The sequence below is a fragment of the Astatotilapia calliptera genome, chromosome 9 (assembly GCF_900246225.1).
Source record: "Astatotilapia calliptera chromosome 9, fAstCal1.2, whole genome shotgun sequence".
NCBI lineage: Eukaryota > Metazoa > Chordata > Actinopteri > Cichliformes > Cichlidae > Astatotilapia > Astatotilapia calliptera.
In genome coordinates this window covers 17,783,623-17,791,329 of record NC_039310.1, presented here as the reverse complement: position 1 = coordinate 17,791,329, position 7,707 = coordinate 17,783,623, and the positions used below count along the sequence as shown (strand labels likewise).

Genomic DNA, 7,707 nt, shown 5'->3' with positions numbered 1-7,707 from the left:
CGCCTGAAAGAGCCAAGACTCAGAGAGCTCTTTGATCCTCCACATGAACAACAACAAGGTACTCGAACATCCAGCAGGAACAGAAAGCCGAGAGTACCACATGATGTCTAATCTGATAAAGCAAAGACTCATTCCATCCTGATAATGGAGAAAATGAAATGCCCATTGTCATCATACGACGCTTATTCGATGTCTCTCGAACCTGGGACCAGGCCAGGAGACGACTGAAGAACTGTGTTTTTTTCTTATATATTTAGGTTATTTATCATATCTATCGCATTAACTTTAGGATTTTTCTTGCTATTTTGTATTGTAGACTGCAACCATGTTCACATTTTTGCAGGTCGTATTTTGCTGACAATACCTCATGCTCCATTTGGCAAGACACCCACCTAGTACGCTCCTCACGTTCCCTAAAATCAGTAAATAGCAACACAGATGGCACTAATAAACCATTTTATGCACCCCTACAGCAGGAGTTAACTCCTGGTATGAAAATGCCAGAACAGCCGCTCGTGATTTAGGAACCAGTAACTGTTAGTCTGTTTCAAAGGGCAATCCAGAACAGGTAATAGTAGGATACCCCATATCCGGTTTCCCCCTCACTGAGGGACTAGAGAAAATCGACGGAGATAATGCTCTCCTCAAAGACACTTTACAGTTGACTCTGAGCCCTCTCGGACTGCCTACTTAGACACACACACACACCAACTAACCCTGAGACTCCATTAGGCGAATTATTGAAGTTGTCTAATGACACTGCAGGACCTGCGCCCCAATGAAACGCCCCAAGAATAGGTTAAAACCCTCACTGCCCTTAGGACAGATCCCTCTCCATTTTAATACTAGTATGATATGTCTGCGCAGACTAAAGTTAACTGGCCCAGACACCCCACATAGATTATACAAAGGATAACTATACATTCTTCTCTGACTCCCCAGGTGCACGCTGCAATGAGACATGGCTAGCTGTCTCTGTGGCTGAAGTTTTATCATATCTGGAGGAACACACACACAGTTCAAGTTCGAGCGGAGAATCGATCATTGTTCCCCCAGAGGGTGTATTATATGACACTGACTGGGGGAAGTTAGTTAAATCACACATGGTCACGCGCCTAACTAGAGCAATCCCTAACGGTTATTGGTTGTGCACAATACTCTTAGATTAGCCTTACCTGTTAATTGGACCGGTACCTGTGGTCTAGTAACTTTAGCCAAGAACTACTAATACAACAACCTCAGATCTGCCTGTATCCAGCAGACGTACAAAACGCTCCGCTTACTCACATGACGTTTACATAGATGCTATAGGAGTTCCACGCGGGATACCAAATGAATTAAAGGCACAAGGAGAAACCTCTGCAGGGTTTGCCTCAATATTACCGTGGGTGCAGATAAACAAAAATGTAGCCTGGATTAATTATGTTTATTACCATCAGCAAAATATATTAATCTGACCAATACGGCCCTTACAGCCCTAGGAGAACAGATGTCTGCTACCTCTTTAATGACCATGCAAATAGAATGGTCTTAGATATGCTGTTAGCTGAGAAAGGAGGTGTCTGTGCTATGTTTGGAGATGTATGCTGTACCTTCATTCCCAATAATACTGCCCCTAATGGTTCATTCACACAAGCTATGAATAAACTTAAAACATTGCAGATAGAACTGAGAACCAATGCAGGTCATGGTCAGTGGCTAGACAAGTGGTTACAGGACATGTTTGGAAGATGGAAGGAACTAATTGTAGCCTTTGTAACAGTATGTATTATTTTGTTTTTGATGATTATTGCCTGTTATGTGATGCCATATATATGCTCAATGATGACCCGTATAGCTAGTAGTACAGCTGCCTCAACGTATTTGAAATTGACAAAAACTGACCCAGATGATGTGCCAGATGTCGCCAATGATGATCCTGATGTATATATTGAGCATTAGGTTGTGAATTACTCCGTTATCCAAGAAGGGAATGAAGTTTTTTTTTTTTTTGGTTTTTTTTTCCTTAGAATTTTGATATCAAGCTTGCTCGGAGGACAAGTTACATTTTCCTTTAGATTATGTTATTACATTTTGCCTTTATATTGTGTTATTATTGTGTGATAATAAAGAAGGGAACTGTTAGATATTTTAGTATTATGGGAGCATTTACTGGGTACTTTTTTGATGATATTAGACAGAAGATTCTGTGACTCAACAAGGCTCTTTATGTTAACCGTCATTTCTCTTGCTTTGTCAACTCAAGATTTTATGGTGTGAAAGTAGATACTAAGGTTGGAGGGAAAACACCAACAAATCACTCTTTACTTATCACTCCCTTGCAGAAGATGTTTATGTGAAGACCATCTGGGTTGTGTCAGAACTCACGGATGTAGGAGACCTCTGTATAAGATTTATAGGCCTTGATAGTGCATCTTACTGCAATGGTAGAACAAAGGATTCTAACTGTCTAGTGTTTAACGGACCTGTCAAAGGTATGTTGAGATACAATTGTAGAAGACCTCTTTCAGAGCTGGGGGACCTTCCTTATATGGTTTTAACTTGAAACTTGTTGACACACGAACTTTCTGCCTATAAATACTGCTGCACAAAAGAATAAACTTTGAGTTGATTTTGGGAAGGCAACCTGAACAGTCTCTGTATCATTTTGTTCTCCTAACTGCTCCCGCCGTCGTAACTAACCCGCTGACGGCATATCTGAGTGCTACTTGAGAATAATTGCTGAGTGTTACTTAAAATTTTGAATCTTATAGGGTAAAGACAAAACTCTGCTTATAGACGCCCACGCCTCGGGAAACCCGATCCACGGACCAGACCCGGGACGGAGTTCTTTCACCAGTCAGTGCTATAGTCTAGAAATAACGATTTTTTAAAATATATTGATTATAACTTTAACTTTTGAAGGAGCATTATTGCAGTTTTTTCTTTCAGGATAATAAACAGCACATGTCATGAGGCAGCAGCTTGGAGGCAGAGAGCAGCTGAAATACAAAGTGTGACCTCATTAAAAGTTGGATGGGATCTTTGTCATGATGGTCTTCCACGCCAGTAAACTACGGCTTCTCCTCCATAACATGGAAGCTTCTTCCAGACCCGCAGATGAAGGTAGCTGGATCCTCCACATGTACCTGCAGTCAAATCAGAGGAAATGTACTTGTTGACACTGAACGATCCTTCATCTGCCTCACAGCTCATCTGGATCTCACAAGTAACTCAGTCCATAAACACTTTCTTTATTTTCTTCCATTAATAATCACTATCATGTCTGATGTCCACAGTTACCTTGATGTCATAGTTGATTCCTTGCCACCACTTGACTCTTGTACTGAAACAGCTTGAACACGACATATGCTTCATTTCTTTTTCCTCTACTTGACACTTAACCTGTGTATGGACAAAATAAAAGTAAAACATGACATAAAATGCAGAGCACAGAGTTGATGTGTTGTTTAATATGTGAGTCTGAATGTTGTGAAGAAGCTCACCTCATCACAGATTGTCTGAATTTCCTCATCAGCGTCTTTCACCTCGAGAATCCTCCACATTTTATGGCATCCATTGTGAAAGTCCGCTGAAATAAACAGAGGAGACAGTTTTCTTGTTGTATGTGTCTAAACATACTGGTGCCAGTCCAAGTACATATACTGGGTAAGTGACCTGGAAACTTACTGGAAGGTGACTCTAACGCATGATAGGAGGAGCAACATGTGACACGACAGCCCCTAAATGTTTGCTTAGAATGTCTTCTTGAAATATCTACTTGTTGTAATTGTGTCTTAAATTATCTGTGTCTTTAAAACAGATAACCTTTCTTTTATATTAACATTTTTTAGACGACAAAAAGGACGATAACTAAACGTGTTTGTCGTAGTCCTGTCAGTCTGTAGTCTGTGATAAATGTCTTATAAAAATAATTTATGTGCCACGGCTGGCGCTGTCAAAAAATAAATACATTGAACTTTGCAAATTCTTCTTTAAGCTGACTGTCCAGAGATAAGCTATCAAACCTGTGATAGATCAATATGCCAGAATCTGTAAGTCAAAAAGTGGTTGTGACTGGAGGAAACTTACAGTTTTGCAAATACCCCAAAAACATGTTTTCAAGAAATGCTTAAAAGCAAACTTGAGTCTATTTAAACCTGTTTAGAGCAGATGATTTACTTTATTTTTACAAACATATAAACTTCATAGATAAAGTAAGGAAACTTATATTTGAGCAATCATTTCTTTGCTGTCACACTTGGCAATAAATCTTATGCTATTGGAAAGTTTGTTTATTTTCCCTTAAATGGGGCCATGTTTGTAAGGAGAATGTATTCCTGCGTTGAGCAGCAGAGGTGAGAATGTGGATTATGCCCATAAAAATTGCCAGATCTTCTCTGCCAAAGCCAAATAGCTTATTCTGCTATTGACTCTTGTTTTGAGCTTCAGGTACCCCAGGTACTACCAATCCAGTGCCTGATTGGTGCCCACTTAGTATCTCTGTGAGCATGAACCCTGGTGCAGCGATCATATGCTCCAAGCATGCTACATTTAACTGATGTGGATAGGGCCTGTGCTATAGGGCAACTTCAAACTTGACACCAGAGGAACATGACACCACAAGAAGACCGTTTCCACACACTGTCTGCATTTAGAAACCGTAAGCAGTCAGCTACAGATTTGCAGTCAAAGTTTGCAGGATGATTTTGCCAATGGTGCTCTGTCCAGACAATCCATCAGGCCCATAAGCACTGACGTCAGCGACATGTGCACTAAGCATGACCCTGAGGAGAAAATTTCATGTTTAGCAATGAATGCAGACTCTGCATTCAGCAGCAGGACTGTAGGATCAAAGTCTAGAAAAGACACAGACGCTATGCTGATTGATGCATTGATAAGACAGCTTTTGCAGAGTTTGTGCCTTTGCAGAAAGATATCGAGATTCTATCATGTAACAACTGGGAACACGGGAAGCTTGAGAAGTACCAAGGGCTCAGAGAAGATGTGGAGGGTGAAGGTAACAGTGGTCCCAGTGGTAATCGGAGCAACTAGGTGCAGTGACTCCCAAGCTAGGCGAGTGGCACCAGGAAATCCTGGAACAACATCCGAGATCTCTGTCTTGAACAGCAGGATACTGCACAGGACCCTCAAGATCCCAGGCCTCTGGTGGAGGATCTGAGCTGGAAGGATAGACAGTCTGCAGGGGCGAGAGGGGAATTTTAAAAATAATACATTAATTGATTAATAGATTATACAGTTTATATAATTTATATCTTCATTTATCTAATCTACACACACACACGCACAGTTACTTTAGCCTTCCCCACTGCTCTGCCACCAACTTACCGTAAGGTTGACAGCTGCAACTATTCTGGTGCACGCAGCACTATGGAGGTAATTACATTATACACACGCAGCACTGAGGCCGTCCAAAGAGCAGCGACTTCATCCAAAATGCTGCACATGTCACAATGCTTTCACATTTACAAGATAACTGCAAAACAATTATTAAATAAATACAAGATGCAGTTGCGTTCATAGTCAACATCACCAGAACTCTTACCATCAATAACACACACTGCAGCAATCAATATACTTACAGGTATCTGAACACACACTGGCAGTCCTGGACTTTCCTCACCACCAGCCTATATCTGACATTTCCCACTTCAGTGTGCAGCTCTCTTATTTCAGCCATGGGGTGCCCAGCATTCCCAGGCTTAATGACTGACGGAGTGGAGCCGTCAGGGTGCATGCACTCAGAGCATGACTCATGACCAAAACATATTATATCCAGTAAGTAAGATCAACTCAGTTTATAGTGTCATTTACTGCTTATATCATTAACTGATGTTCAAATTTGCTAATAAAATAATGCTGACAACCTACTGAGCACCTTTCATGTGTACTTTCAGTTATCTCCTAAAAGTTGGAAAAGTAGATTTCAATCAATAAAAGACTCTCTGACTGAACTGTGCTTTATTTTAGGTCACCTTCACATATACGTTCAAAAGGATAACATGCTAAATGAAATATAACTCTCCAAATGATGCTATAATTGACTCTTGCACACGGGACGTGGGGAAGAAAAGTATTTAGAAGAAAAGACCCTGCATCATTCCATGTTTGGCACTGATCACCACCTGCACTCATGTATATATCTTTCTACGTAGCACTCTTAATTCTTATTCTCATGTATATATCTCATGTACAGCTCATGCACATATCTTTCTACGTAGCACTCTAATTCTTATTCTCATGTATATATCTCATGTACAGCTCATGCACATATCTTTCTACGTAGCACTTTTAATTCTTATCCCTACTTTTATTTTTTCATGTCTATTTAAGTGCTATTTATGACACTATTTAAGTGCTATTTATGACACTATTTAAGTGCTATTTATGACACTATTTAAGTGCTATTTATGACACTATGTTTGCACTGAAGCACCGCGGCAATTTCCTAATGTTGTAAACCTGCTCAACATTTGGCAATAAACCCCTTTCTGATTCTGATTCTGATTCTGATTAAACTTTAGTCTCACATGGTTGTTGCTACAAGAACGTAAAATATGATTTTGTGAATTTGAAAACACAAAGCATTGTGTGCTAAAATCCTTCAATTCAGAGCCTGGAGACATGCTTACAGCATTTCTCTCTCATATCCTTTGCAGCTCTCTTTTTAGCTCATTATTTTCTCACCTTTTTTACTTTTCTGGTTATTGCACCCTCTCAGATGTGACTACAGGGAAGCTCTCTGTCCATATCTCTTCCTGCTGTACTGCCCTCTGATGACTTCTTTGCCCTTCTCTCAATCTTTTCTATCTTTTCTTCACATCTTTCAAACCTACATAACTTTTTCACACCTCCTGATATAAAACTCCATAGTTTTTTTTTGTTCTATATAAATCTCTGCTTTTCACCTCCTCTGCTATAGTCCATCCTTTCTCCCTTTTACCAGGATAAGAAACTGATTCTTAATACTTAATTTTGGATGAATTGTTTTCCTAAACGCTGCCAAAATCCAGGTTTTACTGATAAATCTTTGCTTGGTGGAGGGACTTTAAATGTTTTCTTCTCTCTGCTGCTTTTCTTTTTATACTGACCGTATTTATTTTATCCTGCAGTCAAGTCAGGCGTGCATGCTGTTTGTGAGGCAAAGCAGAGGGAAAGGTGGGATTACAAATGCACAAGAGGCTGATTAGACAATGAGACCCAGGAGGGCGCAAAGTAAAGATGAAAGCAAAACTTAACCAAACCAAACTTTTTCCACCACTTGGTGAGTAGTTGGAATCAGTGTTGGTCAAGTTACTTGAAAAAAGTAATCAGTAACTAATTACTATGAATGTGAACGAGCTTAGATTATAGGACTCACATGTTTTCATTTCTAGTCTTTAAAACCTGTCTCTACCCATCTAGTATTAATTCCTTCTGGTATACAAGTATGTATATTATGCACACACACAAACACACATGCTGCTATTACCCATTTCCTGTTTTTATACCTAAGATGAATTATTGTTGAATGAAGACATTTTTCAAACACATGTAAAATGTGGCCAATTGTGTTTATTGGGTAAAGGAAAAGGTAGAAGGGGGAAAAGGGGGGATAGAAGAAGGAAAGAGAGAGGAGAGAAAACCCCAACAATCCCCTCTGAGCAAGCACCAGGCGACAGTGGATAGGAAAAACTCCTTTAAAGTGAAAGAAACCTAAAGGAGAAA

At 39.9% G+C, this 7,707-nt stretch overlaps 1 pseudogene; it reads right to left on the bottom strand.

The window, feature by feature from the left end:
• Nucleotides 1-2,927: 2,927 nt before the first annotated feature.
• Nucleotides 2,928-3,610, bottom strand: LOC113028809 (cystatin-B-like; annotated as a pseudogene).
• Between the last annotated feature and the right edge of the window lie 4,097 nt (nt 3,611-7,707).